The following is a 24,636-nucleotide window of genomic DNA, read 5'->3' on the forward strand; positions in this document are numbered from 1 at the left end:
AATCATAAATTATTTTATATTTAAAAATGAAATGTTCTTCAACTTCTACAGACATTAACAATATAGACTGTTTATTTTAATTTTAGCGCTATTAAGTGTGTAGTTTGCAAATACATAAATTGCTACAAAATATTTTAAAGTACCATATAATAGTTAAAATCTTACACATTAAATTTGAGATTAAAATGCACCTCATTGTATTAATGATATTTAATTTCCAGTTCAATTTTTTATGTTTTAAAACTGTTCCATTTACGTAAAAATATAAACACATAAATTGTTCAGCTAAGAAACCCATATGTAAGCAGAGAAATATAGGAATTTTGAAAATAATAAAACCATTGTAAGCAATACTCATTGAATAGATGATATGAAGTTCTTATGGTTTCATCACGAATGTTTACATTAGACATGCCAAGACATTTGGCATAATTTTGATAAAATGCTTAAGAAAGCTGTATCGTCTCTAGTAAAAATACAAAATTATCTGGGCGTGGTGGTGTATGCCCGTAATCCCAGCTACTCAGGAGGCTGAGGCATGAGAATTGCTTGAACCCGGGAGGCGGAGGTTGTGGTGAGCCTAGATTGTGCCATTGCACTCCAGCCTGGGCAACAAGAGCAAAACTCCATCTCAAGAAAAAAAAAAGAAAAAAGGAGAAAAGAAACCTGTATCTTGCAGATACATTTTATTAAAATAAAATCATAGAAATCTCAATTGTATGCACCTAAATTTTTAAGAAAGTAATTCTTTGACCAATAAATACCTAACCTATAGTCTTAGGAATAGGCAGCAAAACAAAGTTAATTTCCCAAATTTTAGACCAATTCAAACTCACTTGAACCACCATTTTTACTAGCTCTTTGCAACTTGTGCTCTGAATTTTCTTTCAATTCAGTCCATTTTCATTCTCATTGACCTTCTCCTAATTAACCTTTTTCTAATCAGTTCCAAAATCCTCTGGTCTGTTAGATATGCCCAGAATCAGCTTGCCCTATCATCACCCCAACACCAGAATGTTAAATTCTTACTATTTAAGCTAAAACCACTGCAGATTTTTCTTCCCTTGGGAACAGCTTTTCTGATCAATGAATTGAAATAGCTGCCTTTGCCTAGCTATACCTAATATTTTTTAAGGCTTTACTGGCATAGCGTGAAACTATTCCTAGCTACTGCATTCTGGATTTTGCCTGGCATCAACAGTTTACTCTGACAATATCAATGTAGATGATACAGAAGTAAACTAGGTAAAGCAATAGACATAGCATCAGTAGAAGCAAGTTACACTCCTATACCGTTAATTGCTCTGTAATGTTTATTGTGACCTTTAAACAATCTGACTGTTAATTTCATCCTCTGTAAAGTGGGACCAATGGAAATGAGATCAGAAGGCTATGAGAATAAGATGATATGGGTACAAATATTCTGTAACATACAAAGTATTCCAATCATAAAATATGCAAATTTTGAAAATATTTTTGTAATATTCTGACATATTGCACTGATGTTTTTCTCCTGTAGAAGCAGTATTACATATGGTGGTTGGAATAGTTAATATGAATTATTATTATTAAGCTTTAGGTGTATAATGGATTGTATAGGCCTTTGTGAGTCCTCTAGAAGAGCATTATGACAATCCCTCTCTCTCTCTCTCTACTTCTACCCCTATATATGTGTGTGTGTCTGTATATATACATATATACATATTTAGTAAGCAACCATCTTACAAATAAACTTTTCATTATAATTTATTAATTTGTTTATTATAAATAAAGGTACCTGTTTTTTTTCTTTATATAAAATTATGCTCTAAGAAGCTTATGCAAACAGGGTTAATGGTGAGATACAAGTATTCTACCTTATTGTTAAAAATTGTGTGCTAGAACAATAGTACAAATGGCAAGAGCCCTTTTTTCTTATTGTGTTCCATGAATTTGATCACAAATAAACAACCTCTTCAAAGTGCTATCTCGAACCTGTACCTGATTGTCAGAGCTGAATATTTTTGGCCTATGCAAACACCGTCATATCTCCTTTCCATAGGCAACCTAAACTTCACAACTCCCACATTGAACTGACATTCTTTTTAAAATGTAATTTTTCTGTATTTGGACCTTAGTTAACAACTAATTTAAAATTTTCAATTAAGTCAGAAATCTGCTATCCTCCTATATTTCTCCTTTATCACCTCTGCCCTCAGACCTGAAGAAGTCTTAATTTTATCTGTTAAATATCTCCCCAGTGTGTTCCATGTTATCCATTTACTATCACTGACTTCATTCGGGTTCACATACATGCTGAGGCTAAAGGCCAGCAAACTTTTCTTGTAAAAGACCAGAGAGTAAATATTTTAGGATTTTTAGGTCATATAACCTCTGTATCAATTACCTACTTCTGCTGTTACACCCTGAAAGCAGCCATAGACAGCACATAAGCAAGTGGGTGCTGTTGGGTTTCACAAAAATTTTATTTACAAAAGACCACTGAAGCGGCAATTCATGTCTAATCCTGTAATCTCCCTCTCAAATCCATACTCCACATTTTATTTTCTGCATTGAAAAGAAAATCTGACTATATTTCTCTCTTTTAGTTGTTCTTTATTATTTGTAGATGCTCAAGGTTTGTCCTTCGTAATGTAAGTCCTGGCTAAAATTTCAAATTTATTTTGAGAACCCCAGTATACTCATCTACAGTTCTAAAGTTACTAAAGTACTTGCAGTTCTTGGCTCCTTACTCATGGATTTGGTAAACATTTATTAAGTACATATTATCTGCCAGTGTGGACTATTTTCTTTTATGTGAATCTCTCTCTAGACTGAACACCTGGGGTATGTCGATCTGGTAGCACAAATTTGCCTCCTCCAGTTTCACTTAAGAGCTTCATATTTTTATTTACTTATTAAATTTTATAATCTTCCCAAGGTTTCATTTTTAGCTCTTGATTTTCCATCACTATATATTTGATCTACTTTTATCACTTCAATGCTCATTCATAGCTGCCTGAATCTAAAATACATATTTCTGGTTTAAATTTCCGCTTTAGTTTCAATTATGTATTTACTATTGTCACATACAAATCCTTTGAAGACATCTCCAACTGAACATACCCAAAACCTGAACCATTAGCTTCCTTTATTTCTTATCTTGATTAGCACAACTATTAAATCAATTACCCAAAGACTCAATGTAATAAAGTTCAATGTAATAAAGACTACATCTTAAGGTTGACAGGAATGTTTATCAAAATTTGAAACTCAACTTTTATTTATTTCAGCTCATTAATACATTAAGGTGAACAGCCTCTATTCTATCCACCTACCAGAGGAAAAGATAAATTCTCTGTGGATGAATATATTTTAAGGCTCTATATTTTTAATGAAAAATGTGATGCATTCTAAAGAAAAATAATATTAAGGTATGCTGAGAGAAAAAAAATGAATGACAACAATCCAAGGTTAAAAAAAAAGAAACACAAAGATACAAGTGATAAAAATATTGTAATTAATGGTTAAGCATTTTTTAAAAAATAATCAAGATTGACAGTCAAAAAAGGAGATTAAAAAGGAGAGCATGAAAATATAGGAAAGGTGTAATAAAATAGAATTAGAGTCTATGAAAATGAATTAAATAAGGCTGGGCTTGGTGGATCACACCAGTAATCCTAGCACTTTGGGAGGCCAAGGTGGGCAGATCACAAGGTCAGGAGTTTGAGACCAGCCTGACCAACATGGTGAAACCCCGTCTCTACTAAAAATACAAAATTTAGCCGTGTGTGGTGGCATGTGCCTGTAGTCCCATCTACTCAGGAGGCTGAGGCAGGAGAATCGCTTGAACCTGAGAGGCAGAGGTTGCAGTGAGCCGAGATCATGCCATTGCACTCCAGCCTGGTGACAGAGTGAGACTCCATTAAAAAAAAAAAAAAAATGAAATGGATGTTCTAGAACTGAAAAATATAATAATTAAATTAAGTATTATATGGATTAAACAACAGATTAAATAGAGTAGAAGACAGAAATTGGACATAACAATTAAATTAAACATAATTCCATAGAGAAAATAAAGACTGCATACAGAGAGAAAAAGAATAGAAAATACAGAAATACTATAATACAGAGGTAGAGCACAGTAAGAAAGGTCTAGCATACATATAATAGGAGTCCCAGAGCAAGAGAAAGTAAAAGAAACGAAACAATATATAAAGATATATAAAGTGACTATAAAATTTTCAAAACTGAGGGAAGATATTAAGTCATATATTAAAGAAGCTCTGTAAACCCAAAGCAGGACAAACAAAGGGAAACCACAAATTGAAATAAGTTAATAAAATTACTGTAAAACACAGACAATTTCAGAAGTGATCAGAGTGAAAAAGAAATATTATATTTTGAGAACAAAAAAATAGATAATTTGCTTCTCAACAGAAAACAATAAAATGAAATATTTAAATGCTGAAAGAAAATAACTGACCACAGAATTCTAAACCCAGTGAAAACATTCATTAAAATGAAAGCAAATATGAAAAACTTTCACTTCTAGCCATGACAAAATAACAAGTTCCCAACTTACATTCTGTTCATAAAAACACTAGAAAACTGGACAAAATATATGAAACAACTGCTTTCAAATATTGGACAAGAGATACATAACTGCATTCCCCAAAATAGGGAAAGAAAAGAGTGTCACAACCATCCTGAAATTCTGTCTGGAGGCACTTTCTGGACTGTGGTTTAGAAAGGAGAAACTGAAGCAGTGCAAACTCAGTTTGCCTCTGGGTTTGTCTGACTCAAAAGAGACCAGTTCGGACAGTCTGAAGCAGCTGGAATTAACAGGGAAGGGTACTGGAAAAGGCACCAAATAGAGATGGAACAGAGATCCTGAAGCCAGCATAGAGATTACTTTGACTCTTTGGCTGAATACTAAGATCCACATGAGGGAAAAAGGGAACTTTCATGAGGGTGTGAATTCAACAGCTCACACAGGGCAGAGAAATAATTAGTTTCTAACCTACTCAAGCAGAGGAACCTTGCTGAACACCCAGAGCATTTAGTGGAGACCTCAGAGAGGTCATGCCTTAGGAAGAAAGCTACAGTAATCCTATAGTAATGGCTACTCTAGATGCACTCTAATGAAGCTAAAACATAAACCTTAAAATGAACAAGTTGATCTTAGATAAATAAATCTTCATGCCAATATAAAATTCAACACATTTCAAAAGAACACAACAATGCTCAGGTGCTCAACAATATAATATTCACAATGCCCTGTATTTTTCTTTCTATGATTAGGAGGAAAATCGTTAATAGAAAAATAACAGAAATAGCAGAGATGATAGAATTAGCAAAAAGGACTTCAAAAGAGCTATTATAAGTTCAAGCATTTAAAGGTAAACAAACACATAACAGAGAAAGAAATAGAAGATAGGAAACAGAACAACATTCTGAAGTTAAAGGCCCACTATCTAAAAGGAAAAATGATAGGCTAACTAAATATCAAATAAGATACTGAGAAGAAAAGAACAGTGTATAAAGTGACATAGGTATAAAATTATCAACACCCATACTGAAACAAAGAAAAAGAAAAAGTTAAATATATAAGTTTTGGTTAACTGTGAGAATATTAAGAAGTCTAACATATGTATAAGTGAAATCTTTATTAAAAACAAAATAGGTTTAAGGTGGGCAGAAGAAATATTTCAAAGATTAATGGCCCTAACTATAGACTGAAACTCTAAATCCATATATTAAAGAAACTGAATGAACCCAGCCAAACTAAAACAAACTTTTTGCAGGTATTTTTCCGTGAAAATTGTGAAACTAATTTTAAAAAGCATATTGAAATGCAGAGGACTAAGAATTGTCAAAGCAGTCTTGGAAAAAATCAACAAAGTATGAAAACATACTACCAAATTCAAGGCTTATGATGAAGCAGCAATGTTAAATAAGATAGTGCAATATTGTCATAAGGACAAAGTAAACCAATTGAACAAGATATAGATTCTATTAACAGAAGAAGACCTGTTGCATATTGATTGATGAGAATTGCTACTGCAGTGAAATGAGCAAAGGATCAGTTTAATAAATCCTGTTGGGTCAACTAGATACTCACATTGAAAAAAAAATCTTGACCCCAACTTAAAGCCATACATAAAATGTAATTCCAGATGGAGTACATAAGTGAATGTTAAAAGCAACAAACAAAGCTTTTAGATGAAAATACAGGAAACTGTCTTTACAACTTTGGAGTCAAGGAAGATTTCTTACAGTAGACACAAAACAAACCATCCATAAAGGCAAAATGTGAAACATTGTACTACATAGGAAAAAGAACACATGCCCAATATATTTTATTATGATGCTACAGTAACCTTGATATCAAAACCAGCAAGTATAGCTCAAGAGAAAAATTATAGTACCATCTTAGAAGACAATAGGAATGCAAACGCTTCAACAGAATATTATCAAATGAAATCCAGTAATTGATTTAAAAATATTACATTATATTAGAGTTCATTTATTTCAAAAATGCAAATGTAATTTAATTAAAATACACATTGTCTAGGTACAGTGGCTCATGCCTGTAATTCCAGCTCTTTGGGAGGCTTAGGTGGGAGGATTCCTTGAGGCCAGAAGTTATAGACTAGCCTGAGCAACAAAGCAAAACCCTCCCTCTACAAAAACTAAAAAATTAGCCAGGCATGGTGGCATACACCTACAGTCCCAGCTACTTGCAAGCCTGAGGCAAGAGGATTGCTTGAGCCCAAAAGTTCAAGGCTGCAGTGAGCTATGATTACACTACTGCACTCCAGCCTGGGTAGCAGAGGGAGACTTTGTCTCAAAAGCAACAACAACAAAAATACACGTTGATATAAATCATGTAAACCACATTAACAAATTGATAGAAACTTGCCCTCTCAGTATGTGTAAACAAAATAACAAACAAAAACCTAGACAAAATTCATCATCCATTCATGGTTACAATAATTAAAAAGTAAACCAAAAATAGAAGAGAACTTCCTTACCCTAATAAATAACTTTGTCTAAAACCCTACAGCAAACATTAGATTTATTGGTAACATATTATAGCATTTTTCTTAAAGGGAAGATAATAAGAGTCCTTACTTTAAGTGGATAATCAACCCAATGCAATAAGTAAGCATAAAAACTGAAAATGATAGATTTTGGAAAAAAACAAAAGCTACTTTTCATCGATTTTATGTTTGTCTCTAGAGAAAATTGTTAAAATCTGCAAATTATTATTATTAATTAGAAAACAGAATTGCTAGATACTTAATCCCTCTATAGAAGTTAATTTATTTCATTTTTATGAGGAAACATAAGTTTTAAAATAGTAGAATTTACAACATTAAAATTGGTATTAAATTAGATCTAGGAAAAAATGTGCCTTGCCTTTATTAGAAAATATATTAAATTTTTATTGAAATGCTTAGAGGAAGAACCAAATAATGAAACTATAAGCCAGATTGATAGAATCAAAGTCAAAATAATGCCAATTTTCCTCAAAATTAATTTTGAAAAGTAATAAATGATAGCAATAGATCAAGCAGCTTTTCGTTTTGCTGGAAATTTACAAGGGGACTCTAAAATATATATGAGCATGTTAAAGATTAAGAATAATCAAAACATTTTGGAAGTAGAAGCAAGAATTTGTGGGGAAATGCTCTTTCAGATATTAAAATATATTAGAAAGTTACATTATTAAGCAGTATGCTATTAATGCAGGAATAAAGAGGTCAAATAGAATGAAGACTTTTAGAAACGGATATGTGCATATATGAAAAAATGATAGAGCTAGAATTGAAAGTTGATGGGGAAAGAAGAGGTTCTCAATAACTGCTGGGAAACTGATCATTCGTGTAGAAAAATGGAATTAGATTATGTCTTATAGCATAAATAAAAATTATTTTTAGAAAAGGAAAGCAAATATAAAATGATTAAATTTTATTAACTTAGAGAGAATATAAAGAAAAAATGATAGAATTGGACTACACTAAAATAAATTTCTCATATGAAAAGAAAAAACCTCCCTAAAATTCAAAATATGAGCCACAAGCTGGGAGAAGATATCAATAGTATATAGTAGCCAATACAGTATTAATATTCAGACTATCAAAAATTCCACTGAATCGAAAGGAAATATTTAAAAATAAATAGATTATGGGCAAAAGATCTGTGAAGGCATATCACAGAAAAGGAAATATGAACCAATAAATATGTGACATTGTTCTCAAATTTCTCAGTATAAGAAAAATATAAATTTAAATCTCAAAAATATATCATTGGTATCCACCACACTGACAAAAATTATTAAGATTTGTTGTGATTTATTTTCTTATTCCAAGTAAATATAAACATCAATGCCTAATTTGGGGCTATTTTGTTTTTACAAAATACCTTAAATTATAAATATTTCCAATCTACAAAACGTGGATCCAATTCTTACCACAGGAGAAGCTTACCCAAGAGAAGCTTATGTATGTGTGACAATGTTCATAACAGCATTGTATGTAATATAAAATAATCAGAATAATGCAAATATCTAAAGACAGAAGAATGGGTTTAAAATATTAACGCAGCAGGGCGCAGTGGCTCACGCCTGTAATCCCAGCACTTTGGGAGGCTAAGGCGGGCTGAACACAAGGTCAAGCGATCAAAACCATCTTGGCCAACATGGTGAAACTAAAAATAATAAAAAAAAAATAAGTGGGTGTAATGGCACCTGCCTGTAGTCCCAACTACTCGGGAGGCTGAGGCAAGAGAATCGCTTGAACCTGGGAGGCGGAGGTTGCACTGAGCCAAGATCACGCCACTGCACTCCAGCCTGGCAACAGAACAAGACTCCATCTAAAAAAAAAAAAAAAAGTAATGCAATTGAACACAATCACGCCTGTAATCCCAGCACTTTGAGAATTCAAGGCGGGCAGATCACTTGAGGTCAGGAGTTCAAGACCAGCCTGGCCAACATGGTGAAACTCCATCTCTACTAAAAATACAAAAATTAGCCAGGCTTGGTGGTGGGTGCCTGTAATCCCAGCTACTTGGGAGGCTGAGGCAGGAGAATCGCTTGAACCCAGGAGGCGGAGGTTGCAGTGAGCCAAGATCACGCCACTGCATTCCAGCCTGGATGACAGAGCAAGATTCCGTCTAAAAAAAAAAAAAAAAAATTGATAAAATAATTTCAGTTACATAAATAAATCTCAAATTTTACTCTTTCACTAAGAAAGCAAGTGTCAGACGTACATATTAAAGCATGATTCTATGTATAAAGCATCAAAAACAGGTAAAACTAATATACATGGTAAAACTATAAAGAATAGCAGTATAATGGTAAACACAAGATAGTAGTTACCTTGGTTGTGCAGCTAGGGAGAAATATCAGATGGGGGAGAGAAATAGGTGATGGCAAATGTTACCTTAATACTTGATTTCTGAAGCTGGATTGTGGGTATACTGGTGGCTTTATTATTAACCTTTACAGCATGCATACTATTTCATAATGAAGTTCTAAGATTTCTTAAGCCCATAGCTAAAACTCAGTCGCCTCATTGGTTAAAGAGAGTGACTGGAAAAATATCCCTACTCTAGCTTCATGGATTTCCCTTGGTGGTGATGTGATACTTATATTAATAGATGTGATTCAAACTGTTCCTACATAAATCTTTCAAGTTACTCAGTATTTCTAGAGTCTACTCAACTAGACTGGTAGTCCTTGAAATAGTCACAGCTATTTTTAATACATCTTAAGTGTCTATTAACATTATCAAGCCATGGCATTTGAAGGCATGGAAGAGGGGGAGTCTCCCACCATGTGATCTTCAAAAAATTACTTAACATTTCTGTGTCTCAGGTTTTGCAAAAATGTTTGTTTTTATTTATACCATTGGCTTCCTGATACTCAAATCTAGTTATTCAGTTCTACTTAGGATAGATGTGGGGACACACATCCAGGACATCTATGGTCCAGGAGATGTCGTTTTTTTGCACCCATAGTAGGTTCCCGCCACCTGGAGTGAAAGCATGCCCACAGACAGAGAACAATCACTCACGTCCCTATCACCTCTAGCATGTCTTCAATATCCAAAAGACTTAAATATACAAATGGAAGTATGCCCAGATCCATGACAGACATTTCTGCTGGGGCCAGAGGCAGAAAACCTGGTGTCCTTACCCTTTTTATTAGTTCAATGTCCAATAAATGAACCTTCCTTTAGGAGTCCACCAATTTATGGTGCTTTATTTAGTATTAGGTGAACTAGGAACAAGTAGTACAGATTGCATAAAATATTGAAGCAAACCCATATGGTCCGCTCTGCAAAAAGCCATCCAGAAGTGTCCCAGAAAGGATCAAATGTATTTTTCAGCCCTTATCAGAACACTAAGAACCACTGCAGAATCAAATTTCAAAGTAGAGGTTTTGATTGTCTACTATCCTTCTCTTCACAATTGTATTATTAAAATAGTTTTATTTTGTTGAAAACACAGACTCTTCTCCCACTCACACTCAACCCTCTATGGCTTTGGGTAACTCGATTAGTCTCTCTGGACACACTTTTCAAATAAGTTGAATGAAGCAGCTGAACTATAATTCTCTGTGTGTTCAATTAGATAGAAATCCTTCCTCTGATTTCAAAGGGAATTAATGTAAACTTTAATGTTGCCCTTGCTTTATTAGCAAACTAGTTTTCACCACGGTATATTCCTTTTATCATAGAGTATTTGAAACATATATCATTTGTTTCCTTTCTAAGACCTTTAGCTAACATTAGCTCAAACTACTTTTATTTTGCCCCTGAGATAGATTCACCTAAATGATATTTTCCTTGCTAACCTCAACAGCCTGACACAGTATATTACTTTTTGAGTAACTGTCCTCCTTTTCATTTCCAATACTTTCTTAGCCATATCTTTAAGAAAAGGCTTTTGTAAAGCCACATAGAAAACTACTAGCTCTTTGTTTTCCTTTCTTTGGAAATTGTGAAGTTTCATCGTTCAATTATGGGGCTCTAACTCTCTGCTCCAGAGACTTGACTCCCATCAGTATTCATTTTTTTTCTTCTCCCATTTCTAGAGTCTCTTTATTAAATTCCATGGATGTTCAGTATAAAAATCAACACAGCTAATTTCTTATCTAATTCTGATACAAGGAGCCTTCATGTTTTTTCTTTACCAATCGGTTACAAAATCACTAGCAGTAATCCCAGGACAAATGATCTTGAGAAAGATGAATGGAAGAGAAATAAAAATGATGGCTCTACTGTCTTCAAGAGCATTTTCTAGAAAACAAAACAAAACAAAACAAAATAGTGTTCATCATTTTTTTTTGCCACCAGAATTGGATATTTCTTAATTTGAAAGAATAATATAAACAAATGTTTTTATGAAAAAAAAGCTTAAGTATACATCCCTAAAAACTAAATTATTCATCTCATAGATGATTACAGTGTAAGACTACTACATGCAAGACAGATGACTGTTGTCATTTTACGTATTAAAAAAGTTCTGTATCCAGGCGCGGTGACTCATACGTGTAATCTCAGCACTTTGGGAGGTCAAGGTGGAAGGATCACTTGAGCCCAGGAGTTCAAGACCAGCCTGGGCAATATGGCAAAAAAAAAAAAGAAAGAAAGAAAGAAAGAAAAAATTAGCCCAACATTGTGGCATGCACCTGTAGTCCCAGCTACTAAAGAGACTAAGCTGAGAGAATCACCTGAGCCTAGGAATTGGAGGATGCAGTCAGCCATGATTGAGTCACTGCGCTCTAGCATGAGCTACAGAGTTAGACACTGACTCCTCCTATCAAAAAATAAATAAAAGTTCTTATAACATGAATTAACACCCTTCTACCTTTAATGCTCATAGGTGAAGAGTCTATGGCTCACTATTGGCTTAAATGGATGAGATGACGGGAGGAAACCCAATAACCCAGAAATCTGGAAAAAAAAAAATAGTAGTAGCAGAAGTAGCAGCAATGATAATGATAAAATGATAATAATAGTCATTAAGTTCTTGCTATGTGCTTGGAACTAGCACTTTATGTGCACTGCTTTTTTTAATCCAGAAAAAAAAATCTAATGATAAATGTTGTGTTCTTATGTACATATTTTAGATGACAAAACTGAGACTTGGAGGGGTTTTGTACATTTTTCAAGGTGGCATAGCCAATTAGTGGTGAAGCTGGAATTCTACCCAAATTCTGACACCAGAAAACATTTAATTAATTATCTGTCCTGCAAAGAGAGCAAAAAGTCAGTATCTTGAGAAACACAGATATAAAGTGAAAAGAATAGTAAGATCTGCATCTATATAAAAAATAAACAAAAAAATAGAAAAATTTAGAGAAGTCAATTATTTTTCTTTTTTAAAGAAACAATCCTGGGTAATGATATTTATAAATAGCTTTTACCAGACAACTACTGTGGCTACTAAAGATATAAAGTTTCATGATGTATGAGTCTTAATTAAATGTAACTCTTTTTTTATTATTTATTTATTTATTTATTTTGAGACAGTCTCGCACTTGTCACCCTGGCTGGAGTGCAGTGGCGGGATCTCGGCTCACTGCAAGGTCCGCCTCTCGGGTTCACGCCATTCTCCTGCTTCAGCCTCCTGAGTAGCTGGGACTACAGGCGCCCGCCACCACGACGGGCTAACTTTTTGTATTTTTAGTAGAGACGGGGTTTCCCTGTGTTAGCCAGAATGGTCTCGATCTCCTGACCTCGTGATCCGCCCACCTCGGCCTCCCAAAGTGCTGGGATTACAGGCGTGAGCCACCGCGCCCAGCCGGATTAAATGTAACTCTTTAGTATCATTGATCAACCAGGTAATTCTGGCCTTTCCAACAACCTGCAGAATTTTCTTGATACCTCTCTCACGTTAAGTATTCTTTCTGTGGTTTACAGAAACCTTGGCTAAGTTTCCACTTAATGAATTTCTAGTTCTAATGTCCCTAATTCCCACTCTTGCCATAAGACACACTTTCCTCCTCAGTGCCCCAATCCAATTTAGTTTCTATTCTGATCCTGTAGCCTAAAATAGATGGCAAAGGAAGCATGAAAGTAGTAAATAGATGAATCCAATAAAAAAGGAATAAAGAAAATATTGAAAATGAGATCTTGATCAGAGCAAAATGTGAAGAAAAATTAATAACACTTTTTTAACGAAGAAAGAGGAAACAAAACATTAAACAGATTTTGTAAAAGTTCTGAAAATAATATTTTTAACATACCATACAATCAGGGGATAAGTTAATTCTCAACAGCAAAAGTACTCTAGATGTAAAAGTACTTAAGAAATGGAATGATAAGAGTGACAAAGAGCTCTCTCTTTGTCTCTACAGAACAATTGACCCGATCTTCCTTTTAATAAAAATGAGTCTGCTTCAATAGGCAAAGAGATGATACACACTTGCGGCAAAGTATAATGTGTCAGCCCAGTAGATCCAGGAGGGCGTCTTCAACACATTCCCAAGAGCTTGGAGAGAATTTAGGAATAGGAGGGAGAGTTAAAATCTTAGTATAGCTACAGTCACCATATAAATAGAGTCTTCTTATTATTTATGTACAGAAAATGTTATTAATTCTAAAGTTAAGCACAATATACATGTAAAGCCCATTTCTTATTTTAACCTGCAGTCTCCCTCAAGGAACATTGGGATACAAACTTCTGATACCATTCATGTTGCCAAGGATTCTGGCCACTGAAATAGAAAGATTGCTAGGTAAGATGTGAAGTAAACAGGAAAAGAAATTGACTAAAATATTAATGACAAAATCAGTGTCTGGAGCAAAAATTTTAAAATCTGTATTTGTATTCTATTGACTAATTTCTTCTAAAATAAGCATACTTTTTTTCTACATGCAGCTATTGGTAAATAGGATAAATGTGCCAGTTTTAATCACTGGAATCTAGAAAGTATGCTAGGCATATATTTAGAATAAAGATCTATATTAAGTGGATATTATAATAATCCTCTCATCCAAAGATACTTATTGGACAACAAAATTAGAGGGTTACTTAATTCTTCTTCGTCTTCTCTTCCTCCTTCTTCTCCTTTTCCTCCACCTCACCCTCCTCCTTCTCCTCCCCTTCCTCCTCCTCCAACTTCTTCTACTTTTTATCCTGTCGTTTTTCTTCCTTCTCTCTCTTCTCCTCCTCCTCTCCCTCACTAAATAACTGAAAAAAAAATTAGACCAAATTCTTTTATCTTATTTCTCCAACTATGAAATGATTTTAAAATAAGGTTTGGAGACTATTTTGGAAAATGGAAAGTGAATATTTACATGAAGTCACAAGTCTGGGGTGCATTATTTTCACACTTCTACCTCTAATGTTAAACTTCCTATTATTCAAGCATAGCCCAAACACAAGTGTTTGTCACTTAGAAGGATATATTTATATCACGTTGCCTTCTTTTCCCGTATACTTAGAAAAGGATCTTAATCTTAAACATTACATAAGTAGAAGAGATTTAATTAAAAACTTGAAGAAATGTGTTACTGTTAATTGAATTCTTGCTACATTTACCTTTGCACACCAATGTTAATAAAACTCCAGTTCAAAGTGGATGGGTTTGGGGAATTGAGATAGCTATTTATTTCCCTACCTGAGATGCCAAGATAATCTTCTCAGTAAAATAAAGAACCCAATTAGGAGAGTTCTCATTTGTAGCTATTGATCAAGTTTACACAAAATGCTAGGATTTCTAAATAAAACAAATAAGAGGTTCAAAGGCCTTTAAACGAGGTTGAGGGAGTGAGAAAGGGAAATAGTTCTCTCCGTTTTGAAAGCCTTTCACCTGTGGAGCAGATAATGGACGGGCCCCTCTCCCAGCTGGGCTCCGCTCCCGCCCCTAGCCTGGCGCGCGGTCCCTTCCCCCACCCGCTGAGCCTTCCTGTTCGGTATTTCGGTATTACCAAGCTATAAATTGCCTGAGAGCTTAGAGACAATCAGGTCACCACCGCCCTCACAAGGGAAAAGCTTCTTACTTCCGAGCAGAACGGTTCAGCTGGGAAGAGAGGAAGCAGGGAGAGAATCTATGCTTTAGTCGTCACTGCTCTGGCAAGGGGTCGAGAGAGATGGGGGAGGGAGGTGGCAAAAAAATAAAAATGAAAAAATAAAAATAAAAAGCATCTCCAACAATGTTGCACTTGACCCAAGTGTACAAACTTATTGGTCGCTGCAATGGAAACTCCCAGTGCACTCTCCACGGCCTGGCAGCCGCCGCTGATGGGTGGAGTCGCGCTCCCGGCCCCACCTATGGGACGGAGCTGCTTCTCCCGCATCTCGGCTCCACCGCACCCTTCGCGGGAAGTCCCCAGGCTTCCAGCAAAGCTCAGCTTATCCCGCCCCCGCTTCCAACCCGGAACCCCAGAAGAACAGCATGATGAGCCTCCGGCAGCCAGGCGGGCCACCTCCCCGCGGCTCAGTTTGAGGACACTTGTGCGGAACCCTTTCACGTCCCCACCCTACCCAGCTTTCACAACTCCGCCGGGTTAAATGGCCAAAGACAAACTTCTGCCTCTCCTGTCCCCGGTCCCAGCTTTTGAAAAACCCACAGCTGGCGAACCCACACACATCGAAACTCCTAGGTCGCTGTTGCAGTCTGGGCATGCTCAGTATCAGGGTAGGTTTTGATTGAGAGTAAAAAAAAAAAAAAAAAAAAAGCTTTGTATTATGCTCTCTTTCTCCTGTGCATACTGCTTGCTGAACAGCTTGTGGGGCATTCCTGAGTCTACCTAGAGGTTTTATCAGACGCCCTTGATTGTGTCTCCTTGGGATCTGTTCCCCTCTTACTTCACCCCCTCCCCCAACCCGCCTCCACCCCGCTTCCCAGGTCCCTGTCCGCTGTGGGGATGGAGAGACACTAACAGAACTGGGATGGGCGATGTTGGCTGAGCGGATCCACCTATTATTAGTGCGCGGGGATTGGCTCCTTGGCGCAGCGTACCCGAGGTGGAGCCAATCAGGATGCTGGGGCTGGGAGATGATGGGCGGCCGCCTCCTCACTGGAGGGATTCCTGGAGAAGCTGCAGTGTGGGGATGCTCTAGACCGAGTACTGCCCCCAGTGTCTTTCCACCTCCTCCTGCAGCAGCGGCAGCGGCAGCAGCAGTTAGCAGCGGCAACTTGAGGCTGCACCCCGGGCAAGTCCCCAGGGTGGTGCTCAGCCGAGAGGGGGGCTTGGCGCCCCGAAAGGGTGTGTGTAGGGTGGGGGCGACCAGCTGGGACCAGCTGGTGGCCCTGGAAAACCTCCCACACACCCACACCCACACACCCCTTTTGTGTTGCAGGCTGCCCCTCCAAGAGCGGAGGCAGCGAGAGTACGCGTGTGCCTCGCGCCGGTCCACGCGGGGAGAGCACTGGGGACCGAGACCCGGCACCACCTCCCGGTCCGCCCTCCAGGTAAGGAAGCGGGACTGGCGGCGCGGCCACCTCGGCGGTGCCTATCTGCTCGAATCCATCCCAAAGATTTTCTTCTCGATACACTTGGGTTTTAGTGGTGGGAGTCTGAGACCTAGGGAGGGATCCCCGGGTGGCCTATTGTGAGAAATATGAGACTACATGTGCATCTCCTGGAAAAGCACTTTGCACAGCGCCCGTGATTTAGAGCCTGGAGTTGATGTTGGGCATCCCCCATCTTCTTGCTTCCTCTTTCCTTCTCTTGTTCTCTCTCCTCCGTCCCCCACCCCCAATCTCAATCTTTTCTCTCTTTCTCTCCCACACCTCCCCTCTCGCCCTCCTCCCACCCTAAGCACGCACAGCGTTTCTTTCTCCTGGAGAGGATTGCCTTTCTTAGAGGAAAGAGGGGGAGTGAAGAAAGGAGAAAGATTTTTTTCTGTTGGGGAGAGGGATATTGGTGGGGGGGACGTAAACAAGATAGAATACAAGCTCTGCGAAAATCAGAGCACATAAAGCAATTAAACTGAATAAGGGGAGTAGACAACCAGTCCAGCTTGGGCTGTCAGAGAGAGGAAGCGTCAAGTTTGACTTGATTTCCTCCTTGCAAGAGTCTATGTCTCTCACTTGATTCGTTCAAATGGAACAAAAATAAACCGACAATCCAACCCACTTTCAACTGCTTAATTGCTTTTGCTTTTGAGTGCCAACCATCTGACTTTTCCTGTTTCCATCTGTCCTGTGGGGCTAACAATTTGGTATTGCACATCAGTGTTAATATCTGAACTTTGAAAGGTTTCTTGAGTAACAAAAAAAAACAATTAAAATAGATTATTACTTTCCTGAGGTTTCTTGGTATGGCCTGTTGTTGGGGGATCAAAAAATGTAAAGTTTCAAAACATTTGCAAGGGACAACAATTTTATAGGAAGGCTTGGATTTCTACTTTGAGAAAGCTAATCTTCTAGTTAGCTTTGTGTGCATGTTGATATTCACTTTCTCCAGTATTAACCCTTTCGTGAAATAAAGCAACTGTTTAACTTTTGTATGGAAGCTACATTTGTGTAGAATTTTCACTTTATTCTACCTTTGTACTATCTATTTGCATTTTATTGTCTGGATACCAAACTTATGCCTGGCTTTATTTTCTTTTAATAGGACAATATTTAATGGATATAAACATGATGTTTATACAATTTCAGCACTCCCTTTAGAAGGCACATGGAGGCTCAGTTGGACAAGAATCCTCCTGTACTGGAACTAAGTTTAGAAAGTAATGCTAGAAAGATACCCTAAATTTTAAAAATCCTGAAGGGGAAAACATTTTTGTAACGTCTTGTTAAAAGAAAGAAAAATATATCAAAACACCAACATGCCCCTGGCTGCCTGCATAATAGGTCAAGTAAATGGTACTTGTTGGACAGAGCCTTTACAGCAGCTTCAGCAGTCTCTAATTCCATCATTGGGGATATAAGCTTTCTTTTCTTATTATTCTTCAGGGACAGCTAAGCGATAGTACTGTCAGATGGAAGGAGGTATAGAGAAATGCCTCGTTTGATGTAATAGGAAAGCAATCCAAGTGGGTCTTACCTGAACACAGAGAAATCCACAGATGTTAGTATACAAAACACTTCTTTTTATTTATCAGGGGAAATGCAGAGTCTTACTTTTTTTTGTCTAGAACTCCACTTGATATAAGAAAAGAGAATCTTCTATCTTAACTGTGTCTGACCTTCCACACTAATTTTGTATCTCAGAGAGTATTTTTTCACTATGTATGTTTAATATATAAGTTTACACACCAACTTAGAGAAGAGCTGAATTCATTTGCCATCAGTGTAATGTGTACTATTTTCCAAACCATTTTGCATTTGAGGCAATGATCTCTCCCTAAATAGAATTACCAAGTCACGAAAAACGATTTTCTTTCTAGGGCTTTGACATTTAAATGAAAAAAAAAAAATAGTGTCTCTGTTGAAAGCTAACTCTGGTTTTTAGAGGTGCCACCTTTTGGTTACAAGGACAAAGGGACAATCACTTAATTACCTCACATGTATGTACAACTGAATTAACAAGTTTAGACATGAAAAGATGTACAAAAAGGAAGCCAGCTGCCTTCATGTGAGAAAATTAAGATTTTGTTTTCTCATTTCTCCACTGTCTTAGGAATATGTGAAAATTTAGGCTTGGTTTGTGACATTTATTTTCATGACTCTTTACAAATGTTAATTATAGAAATAACATCTAAAAATATGGATATGAGTAGTTTTTCAAATACTTCTAAAAAATTCAATATCTGTGTATTGGAAATCAGAACTAATTCCAATATATAGTGAGTGGATTGGGGAGAGACCTTACATGATATATTATAGGAAATTCTTACTTTGTTATCCCACAAAATAGTCTAATGTCACAATTTCATACAATCTTTGTTTTTTCTCCCTTTGACAGGATATTTTAGTAAATCTCATTAATGTTTCAGAGTAAATATGATAATTATGCCTCGAGGTATTTTTGTCAGAATTGAAGACTGCTAATATATAGGGAAAATCCTAAAATACTAATTTCACAAAAATACCACATGATTGAGAGTTGTTGCTGAGTAGTTTTGAACTTCATTTCATAATGGAGAATATTAGTTATTTCATCTGGTCAAATTATCAGATAGTTCTAATCAACAAATATGAAAATGAATAACATTGTATTTATACGATTTGCGCATTAGACTGAAATTGAAACTAAAAAATAGTATTAATTATATGCTTGTATTAATTATATGCAAGATGAGCTGGAAGATTAATAAAATAAAATGTAGAATATGTTAGAAATCTGAAAGTTAATTTGAACTTCCTGTTAGCCTAATAACACCATTAACATAATATCAGTTCATCACTTTTGATGTCAGTATATTAAATTGATTTTGAGAAAATTCCCAAAACAGTTAGAGCCATCTAATCTTAAAGAACACACACTTAATGCAGACAATTATATGAGCCTGAAATATAGTTCTTATGATTTCCAGTTTGTGCAACAGCCAAGAAGAGCTATCACTAATTCCAAATTGAAACATAATATTTATTTTCCTAATGGTAATAATTAAGTAATTTGGGGGGAACAAGAAATAAAAACAGTTTGATTATATAATGGAACAAATCTTTGTCTAATATTACCAAAAACCCATACCAAAGTTAGACTTTCTGCCATTGTATAATGTAGGTATGGGTCTTGCATGCATTCTGCTGAAAATATAATATTTTTAAAAATTAAATATCTGATGTAGTTGTGATATTTTAAATTTTTTAAATAATTTATTTATCATAAATATATCTGTACCAAAAGTTCAATACATGACGTGGCTGATTTTAGCTGAAATTTTTTCACTGAAATTGACCAAAGCCATTTAAAAAGAGACAAAGTATATGGCAATATACATAATAATTTCAGCTAGAATTTAAGGATATGTGTGTGTATATACATATGCATATATTTGTGTGTATATATATTCCGAAATTATCTAAATTTTTCAAAAAGGTTTAGAAACTCATGGACAGTAGACTATAATTTGCTGAAACTAGGGGCTATTCATGTACAAAGTACCATTTAAAGAAAGATGACGGTGTCTTGGGAATGCTTTTAAGGGTTCTTTAGTTGAAAGTCTGGGAATACTCAGAGATAATATTAATGAGAGCCTAGAGTTTTTTTCTTTTAAAATGGGGTTCCATGGCTTTGGGCAGAAATGATTTTTATATGTATCATGATTGAAAAAACTCTCAGTACAAGATGATGCACTTCTTTATACAGGTAACAAATAAGTTGAAATCATATTTTTACATGATTTAGATATGATGGCTGATAAAACTTCTGTCTTTCTAAGGCTTTTGGCAGATGTTTCTTTCAATATTTGCATTAAGGTAAACATTCTTAATTTTTTATGTAATTGAATGGCATGATGATCATTGCATTGGGTGGGAGAATGTGGGTTGATATGTTTTCATTAAATTCCTCAAGAAATGATCAACATTTTTTCAGTCTTTTTGCAAACTTGACTTAAACTTCTCCACTAAGTGTTTCCATTTCCTTAAGCAGAAATTTAACATTTCCAAAAAAAGATAACCAGCATTTTTCTTTCAGCTGGTCATTTTAAGAGTGTTCTTGAGGAGCTAGTTTTATATGGACTATAAGATAAACTGTGGTAGCTGGGTATGTGAACATCACTCCATTCATATGTACTAGCAATACAAAATAAGCTTATTTAAAATTACAGTGCAAATGTATGCTACCTATTAGAAGAGAGCATACCATCATTTACTGTCTACATCAATAAAATTTACTTTTGTTTTATTAAAAAAGAAAAGTTTTCTTTAAAGTGGACAATAAATATATTGCTATGTTGTAGAAATGGTAAACACTAGAGATGCTATTTCTGCAATTTAAAATATAATATTAGAGATTCTATTGCAAAGAATCCTAGTTTTAAAATGGCATCTACATTACATTATTTTAAAAAAGCAATATTTAAGAGAGTTTCAAAAGAAATTAAAACCTACATTAAAGTAAAATAACACCTTTATGGTAGTCTTAGAAATGAATTTTCTAGCATGTCTTTGACACATGCAAAACAAATATTTTAAAGAATTATTTCTGTAATTGCTCTAATTTTTATATTTATTTAAGCCTTAAGTTCTGATTGCTGATTTCCATACTTTACTAATAATGCAAATGAGAGGTCAAAGTTTATCTTTTTTGGTTACTGCTATTGCGGAGATACAAAGAAAGCATACTGGTCACTCCTATAAATGTCTCACACATAGTATGTTTTATGTTTAACATTATTACTTATGCACATAAAAAGGCATTTTGTTAAAGAGGAGCTCTAGAAAATCATAAAGCAGATGAAGATATAAAACATGCCTTCTATTTCTAGCTGTTTGTACAAAATGAGAGCTGGGGAATTTCCATGTAGAACGGGAATGGCCTATAAACTAGTGTAAGAATTCAGTGAAACTACTTGGTTAAGATATAATTTAAGATATTATTTCCAAGAGTTCATACAGCCCTGTTGGACAACATTTCATCACAGATACTAGCTTGCAACCATGCTATGGCAATCATAAGTACTGTTAACAAGACATTTAGCTAAGTGCCTCAGTTAGAAATTAATTTCTGATTGAAATATCCACTTAATTAAATTTAGGTATGGTACTGAAACTTGGTCATATCTTACCTCAAAGAACCTATTTCTGTACTTGTGAAATATAGCTTTATTAATAATTTTAAAGTGCTTAGAGTTCCGATTTTTTTTATCAAAGGGTATTATATAAGTAAAAGTAATTGTGTCTTATTTCCTGTGATAGATAAATGTTTTCTTTCTCTTTTGAAATCAAAGATAAAATGCACATATGCACTCAAATGCAAACACATTTGAAGAGTTTGAAATGTAAACATTCTTATTTTGCAATTGCTTACATGAGAAGTATATAGTCTCCTGTCCTCTTCCATCATGCTCCCTGACAGCAGCCATCATTTCAGTCCCTTGAGAATAGAAAGGAAAGCAGACAAACCACCTGAAAACTCTGGTGAAAGTTCTCATGATGTGGCCTCCAGGGAACAGCCTCTTGTTTTACTTGAGGCTCATTTCCTCTGGGCCATCCTCCTTGCATGTCACTCCATGCCTACTGTGGGTAGGAAACAGGTACTTGGATTGACTGATTGCTGCTTTGAGATTCCTTGACATATTTTTTCATCAACATGAAGGCAAAAGGACATGAATACTCAGTCAAAACATGCAGAGCTGTACTTACGTGAACACTTTTAAAATGCGATACTGAATCTTATATAATTTTAGGATAATTTATGAAAAAGCTTTTCTTTCTTGGAATTTCTTTTGTTTACTCACAAGTGATCCAAGCAAAAGATGAAGCTGTTAAACCATGAGTCAGTATAGTATTTTTTTAACTTAACACCTGAGAATAAAGCTGAAAGGATTGTTTAAAAAGTGTTTCAAATCATACTTTCAAAATCCATCTGTGTCTGGAGACCCTTAAATAAGCACATGCTTCATGGTCATTATCCCAGATAATTGACAATTTGTTTTTCTACAAAATCTCTAGATATTATGAAACATCACACACGAGCTTGCTTTTAGGATGGATTATTAATAATGTATTTTTCAGACACAATTGTATGTGAGAGTTTCTGCAAGTATAAACAATAAGATAACATTACAGCAGCAGGCAACACTCACTAAAATATCAATTTCGAATTGTCTGCTCTCTCTTTGAGAAGGAGAAAGAGCTAACTGAGTATCTTTTTCCCTCGTGATGTACTGGTCTCCACTATCCTATGCCATACAAACAGTGGACATGGTCCTTGCTTACCTCCTATGAAATACGGAAATTGCCTACCTGCTTATTTTTGAGGGAAAAAAAAACTTATTTAGAAAGATTTTTAGACAAATGATTTATTGGCCTTTGAATCAAGGACAAGTGCTATAACAACTTATTAAGGGATAGTTGAGCTCTAGCAATCAGGTTTTGAGTTATCAAGATTATTAGGAAGAAAAGTTGACACAGTTTCTCAGGAGAAAGACAAGGAAGCAAAGCATTGAAATCTGTTTCTGACTTGGAGTGTCTGCCAGATCCTAGTTTACAAGGCTGGCTTTCTGCCTAATCCCTAGCATTTTCATCAGATTTGAAGACTGAATAAAGTGAACTATTGGGCATTAGAGCATATTTCTAGAGCACTGAGACCTCTTCTATAAATAGCATAACATCACTCTTCTATTTTAACCAATGTTCAGAATCCGAGGCCACAAGTTTTTATATTTAAATATGTATAAACCAGATCATTCTATGCCTGTAAGTACTAGGGTTTCATCTGTCTGTGTACAGGAAATTCTTCTGTTAAAAGCTTAGTTAACAATATGACATTACAAATAATGTACCTATTTTTAGTGGTTTTATTAAATTATAATGTTAAATTTAAAAAGCCAAGCATTCACCTTGAGCTACATCTGAGCCTGATAATTCAAAAAGCGACATTTCAGTACAAAGCCAACATACCCTTAAATTGACAAAACTGCCCTGCTTTTAAATTGTTTTGTAAAAAAGTACTTGATATGCAAGTTTCCAACGACTTGTTTTTTTTCTGGAGAATCTTAGATACTTTCTGAGCCACTCTTAGACAACACAGAATGAATATTAATGACAGGAGAGAGCTGACTCCTTCAGGCAAAAGTGGATGAGACAAGTTCTTTTATGCCTTTGAGAATCTGTTTCATCATTTATATATTGAACACATAGCAACAGTTTTATTTCTCTTGATTTCTGGACTTTTAGACCTGTATGCATCGAAGCATATTACAACTCACAGCCTGAATAGGAAAGATTTGTTCAGTTCTCTGGTTATAAGAATGATATAGGAATTCCTTTGTGTTCCCTTCCTTTCTGTACATTTTATTCCTTTCTCGTGTCTTCCCTTCCTACTCTGCCCTTCTTCCTTCTTTTCTTCATTCTTTTGTCTTTCCTTTCTTTTTTTGTATCTTCATTAAATATTTTCCTATAGAATCACTAAATGAAGGTTTAGTACTTTTGACCCATAGTAATCTTCACCGGCTGAATTAATTTGTGTCAACAACTAAGAAATGTAATTCTTAGTTTGCATACATTTTAGGTTAGCTTCACAAAGTATATGTATAGATAGATAAAGGAGCAGCCTTTTAATTTGTTTATGTAATTGGCACACTTAAATGGAATGTGTCATGATATGAATGTTTTTAAAATTTTGCATGTAAAGGGCTTGCTGATAATTTCTAAACCATAACTTTTTGCAGAGAGACAGAATAATGTTTTAGAGTCCAAAAAACTGGCATGTACTATTTGGCATGTTTTTCTTTATTTTCTATTTTGCCATTGCAATGGTAACAAGTTATTGTTTTCATGACAGGCGTGCAGCACTGTATTTTTATTTGTTTATTTATTTTATTGCCTTATTTGATGTTGATAATGAAGAGTTTCTCTCTCTTAAAGATGCAATGAAGGAGACTCAAGTGTTGTTACTTGCCTGCAATTACACATTTAGAAAGCCTCTTATATTTTTTGTCTATTGGAACTTACTGCCTCAGCACTTAATAAAGCAGGAAAAAGCATGTTTCGTAATTCTCTTACTATGTAAGAACTAGTTTGCTTTTGCTTATCTAACATCATTATTGAGTATAAGATACATAGTCTTT

At 35.3% G+C, this 24,636-nt stretch overlaps 1 protein-coding gene and 1 long non-coding RNA gene across 7 annotated transcripts in view; one reads left to right on the forward strand and one right to left on the reverse strand.

The window, feature by feature from the left end:
• LOC107967777 (uncharacterized) overlaps nucleotides 1-9,493 on the reverse strand; it is a 32,502-nt gene extending 23,009 nt beyond the window's left edge. The window contains exon 1 of the long non-coding RNA XR_001708495.3: nucleotides 9,365-9,493. This is a non-coding gene — a long non-coding RNA (uncharacterized LOC107967777). The remainder of the gene's footprint in view (nucleotides 1-9,364) is intronic.
• A 6,527-nt stretch (nucleotides 9,494-16,020) lies between these two features.
• SYT1 (synaptotagmin 1) overlaps nucleotides 16,021-24,636 on the forward strand; it is a 588,739-nt gene continuing 580,123 nt past the window's right edge. For 4 of the 6 annotated variants that reach the window (XM_016923901.3, XM_016923903.3, XM_016923902.3 and 1 more), the window contains exon 1: nucleotides 16,021-16,414. The gene's annotated coding sequence lies outside the window, so the exon portion shown is untranslated. The remainder of the gene's footprint in view (nucleotides 16,415-24,636) is intronic. The other 2 variants (XM_054664526.2, XM_001162897.6) reach the window with 1 other exon arrangement.

This window comes from Pan troglodytes, chromosome 10 (assembly GCF_028858775.2).
Source record: "Pan troglodytes isolate AG18354 chromosome 10, NHGRI_mPanTro3-v2.0_pri, whole genome shotgun sequence".
NCBI classification, from domain to species: Eukaryota; Metazoa; Chordata; class Mammalia; order Primates; family Hominidae; genus Pan; species Pan troglodytes.